At 51.2% G+C, this 14,593-nt stretch overlaps 1 long non-coding RNA gene across 14 annotated transcripts in view; it reads right to left on the reverse strand.

Moving 5' to 3' along the window:
• Positions 1 to 2,597: 2,597 nt before the first annotated feature.
• LOC142447906 (uncharacterized) overlaps positions 2,598 to 14,593 on the reverse strand; it is a 167,397-nt gene continuing 155,401 nt past the window's right edge. For 13 of the 14 annotated variants that reach the window (XR_012784463.1, XR_012784479.1, XR_012784473.1 and 10 more), the window contains 2 exons: positions 7,178 to 7,301; positions 2,598 to 5,158 (listed from right to left, as the gene is read on the reverse strand). This is a non-coding gene — a long non-coding RNA (uncharacterized LOC142447906). Of the gene's footprint in view, positions 5,159 to 7,177; positions 7,302 to 13,027; positions 14,140 to 14,593 lie in introns of all 14 variants that reach the window. The other variant, XR_012784466.1, reaches the window with a different exon arrangement.

Raw genomic sequence — 14,593 nt, forward strand, 5'->3', positions numbered from 1 at the left:
TTTCTTTCTAATTTTTAGTGGATTTTGGCAAATGTGCAGGCTTGATAGTAAAAGGTAGAAGTCTACTTTGAGCAAACAGCTTGTCTAGGAGCACACGGCCACAACTAGAATGTGAGGTTCCTACTTTCTTCAACACCACACTACCTCGAAGGAAAAGGCTTCAACAAGGCAAAGGAACAGGCATTCATTGGAATTGGATGATGGGGGAGAGAGGAAGTAAGAACAACATGCAATATTTGCTTGGCCAGTGCTAGGGTCTTTGTGACATCGCCTTGGCGAAGAGCTCTGGGAGAGAGTCTATTAGTAACGGCTCCTCTCGGACCCCACACTTAGGAGTGAGTGGGCTGACAATACTGGTAGTCTTCCTTTCAAACCTTAAGGCTGCTGTATAAGGCCTATTCTTGAGAATTGAGACATCTTCTCATGTACTTGTGGCATGTTGTCAGGAGAGACCAGACCCTGGAAAAGGACATCGTGTTTGATAAAGTAGAAAGACAGCGAGAGAGGAAGACTCTCAATTAGATGGAATGATCTAGTGGCTGAAACAATGGGTTCAAACTAACCAATGTGAAGACTACAGGGCTGGGTGGTGTTGCATTCTGTTGTGCATAAGGTTGCTACAAATCGGATTCGACTTGACAGCATCTAAGAACAATAACAAGAACTTCAAGAGGCTCACTGGGTCCATTAACCAGAGCCAGAGAGGGCTACTTTGCCAGTAATCAGTTCAATTTCCACGGACGGGTCACTGCCCTCTCTGAATCTGGATCCAAAGACACTCGATGGCTTCTCCCAAGGAATTCCATGTACCATGTTCTTCCCTTGGTTCTGTGGACGGGACTTGGCGTGACACACTCTTCTGTCTGCTGGTTCTGCAGTCTCTACAGCAGTAGGCTGATTCAGAGAACATGTGTGTTCACTACCCCCAAAATAGCAGTGGGCATGATCAATCTGCCAACATCCATGTGAGAAGCGACCTGTAAGTATCATGAATGTAAAGGCACAGGATTGAATTTAGTCTAAATGGTTACGAGGTGTGCTGCCAACTCCAAGGTCAGCAGTTTGAAACCACCAGAAGCTCTCCAGGAGAAAGATGAGGCTTTTCTCTCCTGTAGAGCTGCAGTCTCAAAACCCCACAGGGGCAATTCTACCGTCCTCTAGGGTCATCGACTCGGTGGCGAGCGTTTGAGGTGGAGTTTTTAGAAAAAACAAAAGGAAGTGTTGTAGTCGTCAGAGAAGAACAAGGCAAGTAGCATTTGCAGCATAATTTGTTGTCCACAAGTCTACAAAAGACTCCTGGACCCGTGGTTACGAGACCCTACGTGTTAAAATTTATTTTAATCCCCTAAATCGACACTCCAAGTGCTTTTGCAGTCGTGCCTGGAAATAAAACAAGGGACAAAAACTTGAGTGGCGCAACCCACAAGGTTGGTTTGATATTCTCTCAACTGGAGTTGGCGAGAATTTTATAGAGCATGATAGAACGGAATGAAAGGGACTCTGCATAGTCTCTATCTATCCTAGAATGAGCCCTGGTGGCGTAGTGGGATAGGAGTTGCGTTACTAACCTCAAGGTTAGCGGTTTGAAACCAGTAGGCGGTGTGAGGGAGAACGATGTTGAAATCAACAGGGTGCCAGTGAGTCTGCCTGTTTGAGCTACACTATATGTAGATAAATGTGTGTGTGTTTGTGCGCGCACACGCGTGCACGCGAACATGTGACAAAACTCTACAAGGAGGTGTACCAAAGTGATTACGAAAGTTACTCAAGATACTAAAGGAGCAGGGGTTTGGGGTGGAGATCGAAAAAGACTTCAGTGTACTTGCGAATTACATTTTTCAAAGCGAACCAATTCATTTAATATGTATGTCAAAATAATTGCTTGTTTAAGGGAAAACAAGCATCAGATTTTATTCATTTGCCAATTTATTCAATTATTTGAATACTTAAAATGTGACAGGTACAAAATGAAGTAAAAATATATATAGTTCCCCACACGCCCTGCTTAGGCTCAGTGGTGGGTGGGTTACAGGTTGTCTTATAAAAGAATGAGAAAGAAAAACAGTTAAAATTAAAATAGTCCATGTCATGGTTCAAGGGAGACCCAGGGGCTAAAACAAGAGTCTCTAGGAACTCAGTCAGGGTCCACCATCCTGGAAAAAATTAAAGTGCTGTTCCAGCCGTTGACATCTCTTTTAAGCTTAAAGGAATGTCAGATAGGGTTCTCAAAGGAACACAGCGACGGAACGAAACGCTTCTCACTTCATACACGAACCCAGAGTCCCCTTAGACAGAGAGGCAGTGGGCTCTGTTCACTTCCAGGGCACGGCCTCGGCCTGTTCCCATCGGCGCATACGGTTGATTCTGCTAGACTAGACATGGCCTCAGCCAAAATTGCTGTTTTGATTTGGATTGCTAAAAATAACTCCCGAGAAGCCTGCCGTGTTAAAGAGAGCCGGTCACACGCAGCTCCGGGGAGCAAAGTAGAAAGCGTTTGATTTGAATTACCTAAGAGTTGAAATTGAGTGCAAATATCTCCTTGTAGCAACTACTATATAATTAGCCAGCCTAATGGAATCCTTTCAACACCACAACCGTTCAGCAAGCGCGTTTAATTGAAAATAAAATTTGCACACCAAATATTCCATCAAAGCGGCATGAGAGGAAGAGATCTCAACAGAGACCAAGTCCTGGGAAGGAGACGTTGTGTGGTAGAGGCGGCAGTGGAGGTGGGGATGGGAACAGGTGCTCCGGCATGGGGGTGCGGTGGGATTTATGTGCCTTCTTGTGGGCCCGGGGAAAGGATTATACTTGCTCTGGGTCACTGTCATTGGGGCCCAGCCCTGTGCCCCATGTATCACAGGCTTCCAAAAGGAGAAGCCAGGGTTAAAATCTGGGGTGACCAACCAGAAGGCAGTTTCCATCCTAGGGAGAATGTGGCCATCGTCTCTTATAAGGGCCAACCCCAAAGACAGTGGCCATGGCCTTGATGCCAACTCACGGTGGCCCCTGGGCATCAGGGCAAAACTGTGCCCTTCAGGGTCTTCACTGGCTCACCTTCTGAAAAGGAGACTGCCAGGCATTCCTCCTGAGGCTCTGACATCTCCAACACCAGCCTTTCGGTTCGCTGTGGAGCACTCAACTGATTGACAGTGAGATGGAATCGCCTTTGGAGCCAAGAACGCACCTTTGTCACGTGTGACTTGCGAGAATTTATCTGACATGTCTGGAGAGCAGCTTCTTCATCTTAAAAAAGAAAAAGAAAGCGAGAGAAGGATGACCACACCTCACAGGGGGGCCCAGTCCATCAAATGAGACCACGTCGGTGGAACTTCTCGCCAGTGACTCAAGGAGCACGGAGACTCAGGCGCATCCTCTATGCCAGGGTTGCTCTCAGAACTTGATCACGCACTGAGCCACCCGAATACCCAGTCATTATCTCCATGTCCACACAGCTGCAACACAGAAAGGTGACGGCACTCGCCCAAGGCCACAGAGCCAGTACAGGTTGGACCCGGGGTTCCGGGAGGTTGGATTTGAGCCTGCGCTTTAACCCTTGATACAGAAATGCTCCCTCAGTTAAGGTCTTCTCGCCTCACAGGATGGTCCGGAAGGCGGAGTGACATTACAGAAGTAAAATGTACAGCACAAAGAATTCCATCCATTTCTTCTGATTATGAGGTTTGATGCTGGCTGCCTCGCCCAGTGTATGATAGAATACAGTGTTGCCCGGTCCCTGAGTTAAACAGAACGCAATGTTGCCTGGTCATTGTGCCAACTGAACTCTCTGAGGAGCCTTGTCTCTTTCTTCTGCCCACCCCCCCACTCTCTCCCCCATTTGAGCAAGCATGCTGTCCTTCAGTGGGGATCAGTCCCTCCTCAGGACGTCATGCTTTGCGGAGGCAGCTCTTCTCCAGTCTTTTCAGTTTATATGGTTGTCTTTCTTTTCTTTTTTAAAGTTTTATTGACATATAATTCATTTATCATACAATGAAACAGCTCAAATATGTTTCAGACGTGCTGTGCCATCATCATCAAAGTCAATTCAGGAACATTTTCTTCATTCTTGTCATTAATTGGTTCCTGGTTTCCTCTAATTTCCCCTGCTACAACACTACAAAACTGTTCATCTAGTTATGGCTCTGATTGATTCACAGGTCCTGAATTTTGTATTAAAAAAATCATACCCAAATAGAAAGAAAGCCAAACAGAAGAAAGAGGGGCAGGGATAATCCCTATGACCTTGGGCATGAGCTGGCTGACTCAGATGTCTGGTACTCTCTGTCAACGGTTAACCACAAGGATTTGAAGACGACCCCTTGGACATACACAGGGGTCGCACCGTGCACTCAAAAATGCTGCCACAGTTAGACACTGGTGCATGAGTCTTAAAGGAGCCCTGAACTGGCTGCTAACCAAAAAAATCAGTGGCTTGAATCCATCAGCCACTCAGAGGGAGAAAGATGTGGCAGCCCATTCCCACCAAGATTGCCGCTTCAGACACTCTAACAGAGCAGTTCTAGTCTGTTGTGCAGGGTCGCTGAGTTGGAATCACTGAACTGTGTGTCTCTGCTGGGTTGCTGGCCAGCACATCAATCATGGCTCTCTTCTTCAGTATACAATCAGTCCAAGTTCTAAAGCAGTACTAGGCAGCCAGCCAGTGCTGCCAAGGGCAGGAAGAACAGTCAGGTGATCTAGGATCTTGGTCGGGGATTGGTTACAAGGAGGACCCCTGGCCCAGCTCTGGTCACGAAGACATAGGAGACCTCCATTGGGACTTCAGGGGGACAGCCTCCTTGTCACAGAGAAGAAAGAATAGCTCAGAGTGTGGTGGCGGGTGAGTGACGTTGGTAGCATGAAGGAGAATCCCAGAGAGGCTAGGACAGTGCCGGCATGGCTGAGTTGCCCAGCCTGCAAGGATGAGGGAACACAGAGACCCCTGGTCAGGGCCCTGGCTACGTAAACTGGCCCGGTCATTCTGCACAGTTTATGCAGTGAAGCCTGAGTATGTGTCCCACCAGCTCAGCTCTCCCCGGGTCCAGAAGGTGAGAACTCATGAACAATTGTCTAAGAGCCTGTGCCCATCAGCAGGGGTGCCGCAGGACCTTCCCCGGGGGGAGGTAGAGGCGGGCAGTTCTTCCTTTGAACTAGACTGGATCTGAAATGAGAAAAAAAGCAGAATGAGACCCTCAGCCAACTCTCATTTCTAAAACCAGATACCCAGTCAGAACAGGATGGGGGTCTGGGAGTACACAGGTGTGAAGCAAACTCAGGGCGGGGAGGAGGTGCTCTAAGTCGGTCCTCAGAGCAAGCCTGCAGAGTCGTGAGCCCATCAGAGGTGCTGGCTGGAGCCTGAGCTGGGGGCTCATGGGATGGCTTGGGTGCAGCTGCCAGGCCTTGGCTTCCTCGTGGGTTAAGTGAGGACTCCGACATTGCCCGCCACTCATGGGGCCGATGATGTTTAACTGGGATGAGGGTAAAAAACAAAGTGGTAGGACTATCTGCTCCAGGGGAGGGAAAAAGAGGGACCTTCTTGGAGTTTCCATCACTCACCCTGCCCTGGGGACCTTGTTCTCCAGCTCCTGACCCTTCCCTCTGCCCCTTGTCCCCTGCCTCCAATCAGGAAAACCACCCCACTTGCTTCAGGACTCTTCTCAAACAACCCATGTCCCGGGAAGCCTCCCCACAGGACCCCAGACCAGATTTGGACTCGACCAAAGCCTTCTAAACATCCTTCCTATCCCTTCCCTGCCCCTGCCCACTCCACGGTCATGGTCACAGTCATGGTCTATGACCATGAATGAATGGACTGAGAGTGGGGGGAAACATGCTGCTTCCGGGAGTGACAGGAGCACTTGACCTGTGTGACCATGGAAGGGAAGCTGGAATGGTGAGGGTGGGGGTGGGGGAAGTGGTACAAATGGACTCGGGGGTGAGAGAGAACCAGACGGCTCTCACGTGACTGTGCTTTGGTTTTTCCACCGAGTTCCCCGACCACACCCCAACAATCCACTCCAACCTTTGAAAGCGCATTTCTCAAGAGCCTATTATCTATTCCACCCCCATATATTATAGAAACAAATTATCTGGCCAGGCCCATTCCTTGAGTGTATAACCTACTAGGGAGTTGGCCTAGATAACCATCCTGGAATGGAGTGTGGACTAATGAAGCCGGGGAAGATGAATTGAGTGTGGGAAATGCCTAGCAGGGCCCCGTGGGTGTGTAGAGAAGTTGTCTGAGAGCCACTGGAAAGAGGGTCAGAGGTCCACACAGGTGAGGGGTGGAACAGTAACCAGGAGGGGACAGTCAGATGAGAGCCTGCAGGTGAGAAGGGGTCCTGGCTCCGTGGCCAGCTAGGAGCCTGGGCAGTTAGCCTGGGAAGTGGGGGTCAGTGGGGGAGTGTTGGGCCTAGAACTCTGGGGAGCTTGAAAGCCGGGCAGAGGAGTATGTAGTAGGGAGCAGAGGGGGTGAGGGCAGCCCTGGAAGTGGAGACAGGCAAGAGAAAGGAGCCAGATAGAAAATGCCAGGGGGCTGGGGAGGGCTATGCAAATAAGGTTATCTGTGGTTGACCAAGAGCAATGGACAATTCACTATGAAGGCAAGTTATGGTGCATGACAACTTTGTGGTAGTGGAAGCATGCTCATAAGGTGTGTGAAACTCTAACAAGGGGAATGGTCAGTTTTGCCATGCCGCCTGTTTTAAAATGAGCTATCCCAGAGGCCGCAGAACCAGATTGGCAAGATGCGGGCTTCTTGGCGCACGGAGCAGGAGCTGAGCACTTGGGCCAAAGCTTACTGGCAGAGTAGAGCACCCCTGGACACTGAGTGGCGAAGCTAAAGAACTTTGTAACCCTTGTCCGAGTAGGACAGAGGACAGGATGGCCCCAAATGTCCAAGGAGCCGAGAGCCAGTACGACACTGGTCAGCAGGCTTGGCTGAGCAGAGGCTGTGCTGACTCATGAAGGGCAGCACTGAGTCACTTCGGATCGTGCCTTGTGCCCTTCTTCCTCCCTACCAAACCCCATGGTGGTTGAGTAATGTCTGAATTCTAGGTGGCCACTGCAAGGAATCCGTGAACCCGGTAGAGAATCCTAGAATCGGGGTTCATCACTGCGCCCAGAGAAGTGGAAGGTGCCGTGGGAGGGAGGGTGGGATTGCAGAGAGGTGTTGTCTGACCTCCACATGAAGGGGCTCTGTCGGCTTGGGACTCCTGCGGATGGTGACTCTCTCTCTCCCTCACCACGACCCCACTCTGAGAACAGTGGCCCCAGAGGACTTTATCTCTCGTAGCATTTCATGTCTGGAAGAGAGAAAACACTTTACTTCAGGGCCCAGATGTCACCATCAGAGACACGGAGGGACTCACTGAAGGTCACACACAGCCCGTGAGGAGGCTGGACGAGAGGACACCGTCTCACGCTGAGATGGGACTTGGGCGTCTCCCCACTGTGGTCTCCTGTGTCCAGCCAGACCCGGGCCCCTGCCCTGAGGGAAGGAGAGGAAAGGGGGACAGGGCTGCGTCAGAGTGGAAGGCCCTCACCAATGGGCATCGTCTGTGAGGAGAGGCTCCCTCTCTTGTGTTTTTGGCCACCCTGTAGGTCCATGGTTTGGTTGAAAGCCAAGCCTCAGCGTGAGCCGGTTTCCCAGACCTGAAGGGTGGCTATGGGACAGAGCTCCCCAGTCTCAGCCACAACAGAAGCTCAGTCATTTTCAATGATTGTGAGTACGATCGCACACTTTTTTTCCCCTCTCTTACAATTTAATGTTTTTAAAGGATCTCTATGCTACATTCGTGCTTGGACTCCTTTATAGACCCTAGACACACAGGCAGGGTCCCAAACTGATCAGCTGGATCTTGCTCCCAGGTGTGTAACAAGTGCAGGTGTTTGGGCCTCATCCTGCACCCACTGAATTAATATTCTGGGGGAGGAGCCCAAGAATCTGCATTTCATTGCGTTTCCCAGGTGATCATTTGCAAACTCAAGTTTGAAAACCAACTGCCCGTGAAAAAGACCAGAGGGAGGAGGCTTGTGGGGGAAGGACAGAGGATGACGGAGAAGGGAGGGCCCGAAGCTCAGAGGACGGTGCCTAGCTCCTGCTTTGCATGCGGATGCCCGCTCTGCCCACTAGCTCCGGGATGTTCCAGCAGAGTAAACACATGATACAAAACCATGACTCACCCTTGGCAGTGGCCCTCCCCCGGGGGCACGAGCCTCTTGCTGGGCTTTCATTTAGTTTTAGGATGTGTGGGCCCAGTCAGCATTTCCAAGGCAGCAGCTGCAGCAGCAGGCACGCTGCTGGAAGACCCAGGTCACACCCCCCCCCCCCCACACACACACACAGTCACCCTGGAGAACGGACGGGCACTGCCCACAGATAGGTGAGGAGCACGGTCACCGGATGTGCTGTGATGGCTTTGACAGTGAGGGAGGAGCCTGCAGCCACACAAATCAAGGCGTGCAAATGTGTGCAAATGTGTGCACCCACATGTGCACTCACACGTGCGCACACACAGCCGACACTGTGTCCACGTGGACTTCAGCTCCACCCCTTAGAAGCACAGCTGGCCAATCAGAAGTTGCCCACCTGCAAGGCTGGATGCCAGCTTCCACCACTAACAGGAAGGGCCAAGTATTGTGTTCTCAGGCCCCCACTTATCACTCCCATCGGCCCATGGGGCAAAGTTACTTCTGGTCCGTTCTACCCAAGACCATGCAGGCAAAGTGACAAAAACAGGTATTGGACTCTGAGCTGACTAACCCCAAAGCTCCGGTTCAATCCCTGATGCAATCATTGTGTGTGTGTGTTGGGGGTGGGGGTCCTAGAGAGAGGGCAGCCTAGAAAGAGGTTTCACCAATCAGCAGGAGAATAAACAAGGCAGTTGTTTTGTAATTCAATCCACAAGAGAAAATGACCACTGCAAAGAGCAAATCGCTGATAAGCAATAAGAAAAGCAAAGCGAAGCAAAAAAACAAAAACAAACGAACAAACAAACCCAAAACGCTGCACACTATCTTATCCTCCCACAAATACGTGTGCTGTGAATACTTCTAGGCACATGTTCTCGCAACCAATCGCAACATTTGTAATGTGAGCCAAAATTTCATAATATTGATTTTTAGAATAATAAAAGTCACATGGGTAATTAGCAGTGCTTGCCTGATGCTCATCGTCCATAAATTCATGTCCATCTGTAAGTTTCACTGCAGATTCTAAAGGGGCGAGAGCACTTTGGGAGGAGCTGCTGTCCGTCCATCTGTCTGTCTGCCATGAGTGGACGGAGGGAGGACAGAGGGGAGCCCTCCCTACACACTGAGTCTGGGTGGGTGTACTATATAACTCAGAGGGGAGGTTTCTTCTTTGCCACGGATAAAAATGGGGAGTGGATTTTGCAGCAACAGAGAAGGGTCATTCATCCCCACCGCACTCTGGAAAAGATCTATTACTGCTGAAGGGGAAACAGCGGAGTATACAGCCCCCTACCCTCAGGGAGAAGAAGCCAAGTGGTCCTCATGGGCTGTCTCCAGGTGCCAGTCTTCGGGACAGTGACAGACAGCCTCTTTCCCTGGCCCTGGTATTCCAAGGCTCCCGTCCCAAGGAGTTAATCCCGTCTACTTAGAGTCCTCGGATGATGGTCTTACCAGCCAGCCAGCACAGCCTTGCCCACAGGAAGGTGACACGGACAAGCAACTGGTCAAGTTAGGTGACATGTTAAATTTACAGTTTTCTTCTCCCAACACTTTTGTGTTTCTATGCTGCTTTCTTTGGACAAAATTTAATAACCAATTGCTGTCCAGTCAACACCCCCTATTTCAGAGTAGACCTGGTCCAGGTCTACTCTGAAAAAATGGGCGAATTTTCAGAAGCAGATCTCTAAGACTTTCTGAGTGGACCTCAACCCCTAACCTTTCCGTTGCCCACTGAATGCATTAACTGTAACGTCCAGTGACTGCAGGCACTAGTTACATGCTGGGAGCTGCCCCAGGTCTTAGAGGAAGACAGTGTGGATAAGAGCATAGGAAGCCAAAGGAGCTCTGAAGGCCTGGCGAGTTACATATTGGGCTGCTCACCCTGAGGCCAACAGTTCAATCCCATCAGCTGCTCCACGGGAGAAAGAAGAGGCTTCTACTCCTGCAAAAAAGTGACAACCTAGAAACCCCCAGGGGCAGCTCTACCTATCGGGTCGCTGTGAGTCTGGATCCACTCCAGAACAGTGGGAGAAGGAAGCCAGGCACCCACAAGACAGAGGGCATTTCCCTTGCCAGGCAGTGCCTTCTCAGCCTCCCACGCAGATGTCACCATTCTCCTGGCCTCTCTCACCACCCATCGGCTTGCTCTGGTCCAAGAATGTGTGGGCATGGCCTCAGGACACACACTGAATTAGAGAGCAGAGCAAACTCCATCGGCAGGTCCAACAGATCAAGTGCTTTGTAAATCAGCTAGCACTTCCTTAAAGGGTTAAACCAATAGTCCCATAAGACTCAGCCCACTCCTAGCTGTACACACAAGAGGAAGGAGAACAGATGGCTTCACAGAAACATGCACATGTGCTGCAAAGCATCCTTCTTTATAAGGCCGCGGGGTGAAGCAACCCCAGGGCCCGCCAGCCCGTGAATGGTAACGGGGCTGATGAGATGATGGTGACCTGGGGCATCCTCCTGTGCGGGTTTCATCGCTTTCTCAGAAGCAGGTCACAGGGAGGTGAATGGTCTTGTCCTCAGGCAGAGTGCATTGGAAAGTGATTGCTTCCACCCCATCCCCCTGCAGCCCAGAGAGGAGCAGTCTCCCTTTGAGGCTTGTCTGCGTGTGTCCTTGATGGACATGACAACACAGAGGCAAGAGCCATGCCCTGCCTGCCTCGGGTGGGGAAGCCCTGAACCCATACTGTAAACTCCCCTCTCTAACATAAAGCATGGTACCCAACCATAGCTCTGGGCCCCATCCCCCCCAACCCAGAGTTCCACAGGTAACTAGGATGTATTGATCCTAGTTTTTTTGTGACCCCCAACCCTGTTTTGTGTGGTAGTTTTCTCTGACCTCCCATGTGTTTTGAAAGCTCTGTACCCCCACAAACCCTTGGACTCTGAAGTAGGTAATTTTCTGTCAACTTAGAGATGTATAAAAAAATAGGGTGGAATCGGCCTGTCAATGGGGTCACAGCCTGATGACATCTTCTTCTATAAGGAGGACTCTGGGAATACTCCTCCCTCCACGACTCAGCCTTCCTGGTTACTGGGACTCTGCTGGCTGCCCCGAGAGCTGCCAAAGCCCTGCCATATTTCCACCTACCTCGGATCCATACAACTCTGCGCCCACCAACCTGTGGCTGCCGTGCATTCTGTATCGCACGTGGCTGGGTGGGTCTGAAAACTCATTACGGGTGAATGGTCTTCAGTTGGACTGGGCTGGGACGCTTTCTTGATGCATAAGTACTTCTTGGTAGAAAGCTCTTTCTTCTCCATGTATGTGCCCCTGGATCTGTTTCTCTAGTCAACCTGGCCTAACACAGACTCTATTATGTCCTCAAGCGAGTGGTCTCCCTCAGTCCGATGGTAAACTCACTGCCACTGAGTCGATGCCCACTCCTAGTGACCCTCTAGGACAGGGCAGAACTGCCTTGCATGTTTCCAAGACTGCAACTCGTTATGGGAGAAGAAAGCCCCATCTTTCTCCCTCGGAAGAGCTGGTGAGTTTCAAATTGCTGACCTTATGCTATGTCTCTGTAAGTACCTTGTCCTGGTCCCGTTTAGTATGAGCCCTAGCGACGTCATGGCTATGCACTGGACTGGTAACCACAAGGTTGGCAGTTTGAAACCACTAGCCACTCCTTAGGAGAAAGATGAGGCTGTCTACTCCCATAAAGTTACAGTCTCAGAGACCCACAGGGGCCGTTCTCCTCTGTCCTTTAGGGTTGCTGTGAGTTAGCATCAACTCAATGGGCAGTGAGTTTGAGTACTTTGAGTTTGGGGTCATATTTAAGATGTAATTAAAGTTCTCTTTAAATGAAGATACAGGAGCAGCAGCAGCAGCTCACCATCCTGTGCCTCTGGAAGGGGCTGAACCCACAACCTTCTAGCCAGCAGCCACTTGAGCGTCCACCCTGGGTTTCCTGCTTGCAGGACAGGTCTGGCCTTGCGAATCCATCTAAACGGCTCTGTGCAGAGCTGACAACCTGGAATTTAAGTCATGACGGGTGCCAGAGTAGGGGAGGGACACGTGTTCGAGGACTGAAACACAGTGCACCCCATGGCTTCCGCTCACCAGGCCGTGACCTTATCCAAGTGCAATGGAGGAAAGGGGGTAGACCCTACAGACCAAAACACAGCGCACACCTCTAGCCATCTGGGGTCACAAAAAAGCAAGGGGGTTTTTCGATTAGGAGTCTAAGTGGCGAACGTGTTAAACTGCAGGTCAAAGGCTGAGGTTGAAGGGTTGAGCTCTCCCCACCCCAAGGAGTGCCTCAAAAGAAAGGCCTGGTGATCTAATAAAGTGAAGGGAAAAAAAAATCCAGCTAGCCAATTCTGCCTGATAACCCAAAACCCACTGCCAGCACGTGAATTCCGGAGTGCCGCGAACTGAGCAGGTTTCCCAAGGCTGTGAGTCCTTAGGGGAGCAGACAGCCTCAGGGTGGTCCCATGGAGCAGCCGGGGCATGTTGAGGGGAATGTGCTCTACTGGGCCTGGTATTTCTCCTGCCACCCCCTGGGATGTCTGAACTGCACTTAACAGCTACACGACCTGGGTTCCTTCTAGCGCTCCTGTGACCCCTTTCCTGGTGGTGAACTCAGGCTCGGAGAGGTAAGAAACTGGACTGCCGTTCTGCAGCTGGTTGATGGCAGGGGCAGGATGGAGGCTGTCACTAACAACTGCGCACTGAATGAAAGAAGTGAGACGGAGCAGGTGCTGAGAGCTCGCTGCACATACGTGCAGCCCTGGGCTGGACCTCAGAGCCCATGCTCTCCTCCCCCAGCACCGCCTGCCTGCACGTGGGTTACAATCTAAAGCTGAGAGCAGGAGAATGCCTCACCAAGTCAGAGCGTCTCTGACAACCGCCCAGTCACTCCTCAACTACTTCAAGCTGGCCAGATGGTCCGTTTCCTTGGCCCATCCAAGCCAGCTGCTTCCTTCTGATGAGTATCCAAGAGGCCAGGATGTTTCTCTCTTCTTCCTGCAATCTGCTGAGCCAGGGGAGATCGGTGGGGCCCGGAGCTGGAAAATCCTAGAGTGGAACCTGCTGAGCACACGGACACACAGGATGGCTGGCCGGCCTGGCTCGCCCTATGGATTGCTAGGCCTGCCCCCTGTCTGTGCTGGGCTGGCTGCACACACAGGGTGACACCAAGAACAATGGAGAGACTCCTCTCTCAATCGTTCATCAGGTGAATTATCATCATCCCTTAGGACCCCTCATCTGCTCCCGCCAATGGGACACTGACATCAGCCCCTGGCTGTCTCGTAAGCCAGCCCGGTGCCTCCTGTCCATCTAGGGACAAAGGATGAGAGGCGTCTCCTGGGGGGAGGAGCCAGGGTGGATGGCAGACAAGATTCCATCTCCTGTTCGTCTCAGGCCTGAGCCTACCAATGCCGATACTGATCCCAGTGTGGGAGTAGGGTACGGAGTCCCTGAGTTAATGCACTCAGCTGCGGGGTGGGGGTAGGGGTGGGAGGTGAGCGGGGAGACATTCGAGCCCCGCAGCGGTGCCTCAGATGAGCACTTTTTTCCCCGATGTAAACACATAAGTGTCCATCTGAATGTCTGGCTGGTACCATGCCCATTGTAGTGGGTGGAGTCGATCTCGACTCAGTGACCCTTGTGGGCAGACCAGCTTTGTCCCAAGGTTGTGATCTTTACAGAAATGGACTACCCCATCTTTCTCCCACTGAGCGGCTGGCAGGTTCGAACTGCCAAACTTTCGGTTAGCAGGCCCCTGTTTAATCACCACAACACCAGGGCCCCTTGGGGAGAATAAGAGTCCCAAACAGGGTCGCCTCTTAACCCTCAGGACTTATGAATGAGCACACGTCCCATGGCAAAGGGGATTCAGGTTGCAGGGGGGATGGAGGTGACTCATTAGCCGGCTTTCCTTCAGGGAGATTATTCTGGATGATTTCAGTGGTCCCGATGTGATCAGCAGTGTCCTTCAAAATGGAGGGGTGGGGGGCAAGAGACAGAATCAGAAGAAGAGGTGACCAAGGCATAAAGAACAACTATAGTGCCAGGAGGAAGGAGGCCGTGAGCCAAGGGATGCGGGCTACCTCTCACGCATGGTCCGACTCACAGTGGCCCCAGGATGGGGTAGAACTACCCTCGTGGGTTTCTGAGGCTATAATTCTCTATGGGAGTAGAAAGTCTCATCTTTCTTTGCAGAATGGCTGGTAGTTTAGAACTGCTGAGCTTGTGGTTAACAGCCCAATTCGTAAGCACCATGCTATTCAGGCTCTAGAAGCTGGGAATAGCAAGGAAGCAGATTCTCTGCTAGTACCTCCAGAAAGGAACTGGGCCCCAGTGAGACCCAGGTCAGCCTTCTATCCAATGCAGCTGTTAAGATAATAGGCAATCTGTGTAGAGCTCTGGAGCTTGGGCTGTTGTCAC

Source organism: Tenrec ecaudatus, chromosome 5, assembly GCF_050624435.1.
Source record: "Tenrec ecaudatus isolate mTenEca1 chromosome 5, mTenEca1.hap1, whole genome shotgun sequence".
Taxonomy (NCBI): domain Eukaryota; kingdom Metazoa; phylum Chordata; class Mammalia; order Afrosoricida; family Tenrecidae; genus Tenrec; species Tenrec ecaudatus.